The sequence below is a fragment of the Microtus pennsylvanicus genome, chromosome 8, assembly GCF_037038515.1.
Source record: "Microtus pennsylvanicus isolate mMicPen1 chromosome 8, mMicPen1.hap1, whole genome shotgun sequence".
Taxonomy (NCBI): domain Eukaryota; kingdom Metazoa; phylum Chordata; class Mammalia; order Rodentia; family Cricetidae; genus Microtus; species Microtus pennsylvanicus.
Window position 1 is genome coordinate 55,159,466 of NC_134586.1, and position 2,460 is coordinate 55,161,925.

Consider the following 2,460-nt stretch of genomic DNA (forward strand, 5'->3'; position numbering starts at 1 on the left):
TACTGGCAATGCCAGGACATCTACCAAGGACAGCTGTGGGTGTGGAGCAGAACCAGCTTAAAACCAAGAGAGAATCTGTGTTTACAGGAGGCAGAGATGGAAGAGTGGGGATATTCAAGCCTTTGGAGTCCAGCCTATTACACCATGAACTCCTGATGCTGGACATAGAGTTGTATGGATTTGGTGTTTATCCTACTGGATTTTGTTTTGGACTTATTGTGATTATGTTCTGATCCTTCTGTTGTGAAATGGAATATTTAGTTTGTGTCAATATATGTTGCAAGTATGTAACTTGACTTTTTTTTCTATGAAAGAGACTTTGGACTTTTTTTTTTATTGGGGAAGGGGCTTTAATGTTCTCACAGATATCAAATAACAGGTTAACAATAAGTCATGATTACAAAAAAGAAAATCAAGGCATCTGAACTAGTGAAATCTGAAATTATTGCAAAAGGGGAAAAAGTTCTTTTCAATGCAGAATGATGAGACTTATTTTTAACGTATCAACGTTTTCGGCGAGTCTGGAATCTGTAAATAGCAGGGGAGCTCACTGTTTCTTTCTTCACCTTCACCTTCTTATTCTTATCCATAAGATCTTTGCGGGTTTGAATTTTCTGTGCAACCACGAACAGCTTCTTCTCCCGGTCAATTCGCTGCGTCAAGCAATCACACTGCCTTTGTCTTTCTTTAGCTATCCTCCTGAGCCGAGTCTGAGGGGTGAGGCCTTTCACTTTCTCCTTCTGCAAGGTCTCTATCCTGGGTCTATTGAAGACCCTGTCTACCAGTTTTGGGGCCGTTTGCAAGTGAGTTGCAATATCAAACCGTTCAACTTCCTTTTTGGTGTCAAAAAAGAACACGTGCTTGTTCTGTTTCTTCCCCTGGAAATCCAGCAGGTGGAGCTCTGATTTCAGTCTTTCTATATATTTGATGTCCTGAGTTCTCATCAGCTTTAGCTGTTCGGGTGTCACTTCTTCCTTGGTCTTCTTGATAACATGAACTCTGTCCTGGAGCTTATCCCGAGTCATTTTATAGTAGAATTCATCTGGATTCTTTTCCAGAGCCTTCTTCCGGAGAGCTCTGAGGAAGTCTTGCTTTTTATGATAGTCATTTGCACGAAGTTTGTAATCTTTCTTCTTCTCCAGCAAACCCAGATGTTTTCGAAAGCCAGGCTGGCTTCGTTCTCGAACGCTGCCGCCATGCCTACTGGGGTCTAGAAAATGCTCAGCAAACTCCACCACCGATACCACACTATCTGAGTAGCAGCCTCCGCCAAGACTACCGGAAGCAGGCCCCGACTTTGGACTTTTAAAGTGAAATTTTTAAGGCCCATGGGGACTTTGAAAGTCGGAGTATAATTTATTAGATAAATATGAGATTTAGGGGAAAGGGCCCAACGGTGATATCTTTAAGTGATATGTTTTTATGTCAACCTGACAAAGAGTGGAGGTTAGTTTTGTCAACTTGACACACTCTAGAATCATGTAGGGTTGGGTCTCAGTGAGTCTAGATCTGTGAGCTTGTCTGTGGGAGTTTATCTTAATTTATTAATTGAGCTAAGAGAACCCTCCATCTATGGCTGCCACCATCCTGTGGGCAAGGGATCCGGATCTGCAGAACAGAGAAGAGAGCAGTTGAGAGCAAGCACAGGTACATTCACCCTCTCTGCTTCCAGGCAACCAGTGCAATGTGATGGGGCTAACCTGGTGCTCCAGCAACAATGTCATGGGCTAGCCTGGTGCTCCAGCAACAATGTGATGAGCTAGCCTTGTGCTCCAGCAACAATGTGATGGGCTAGCCTGGTGCTCCAGCAACAATGTCATGGGCTAGCCTGGTGCTCCAGCAACAATGTGATGGGCTAGCCTTGTGCTCCAGCAACAATGTGATGAGCTAACCTGGTGCTCCAGCAACAATATGTTGGGCTAGCCTGGTGCTCCAGCAACAATGTGATGGGCTAGCCTGGTGCTCCAGTCACAATGTGATGGGCTAGCCTGGTGCTCCAGTCACTAAGCCTACCCATCTGGTAATGATGAGTATTCGTTTCCAGTTTGTGAATCATGGGGATTTTACACATGTACACACATGTACATACATGCGTGCGTACATACACACACACACACACGAAGAATATAACTAAGAATGGAGAGAAAATATAACCTCACACGTTTGACTTAAAAGAAATTTTACTGAGAAACAAGAACAGAGTATCTGATTTTTACATAATAGTAGCTTGTATAGAAAATAATGGAGTTTTGGTAGAGAAATTCTGACTGAATTATGTTAAGAGTCTTTGGAAGGAACAAAACACCTTGGATCTCAGGAGAGTTCTCGAAACATCCCAGCAACAGTAGCCTTAGGAAAGCCAGAATCGAATTCAGACCCTCACCAGGTTTCTGAGAGAAACTGTATGGTTGGATCTGTTGTACTGAAGCATGCTGGGGACTGAATCTTTTGATGATTCCT

At 43.3% G+C, this 2,460-nt stretch overlaps 1 pseudogene; it reads right to left on the reverse strand.

The window, feature by feature from the left end:
- Positions 1–325: 325 nt before the first annotated feature.
- LOC142855526 (putative U3 small nucleolar RNA-associated protein 11 pseudogene) lies at positions 326–1,167 on the reverse strand (annotated as a pseudogene).
- Between the last annotated feature and the right edge of the window lie 1,293 nt (positions 1,168–2,460).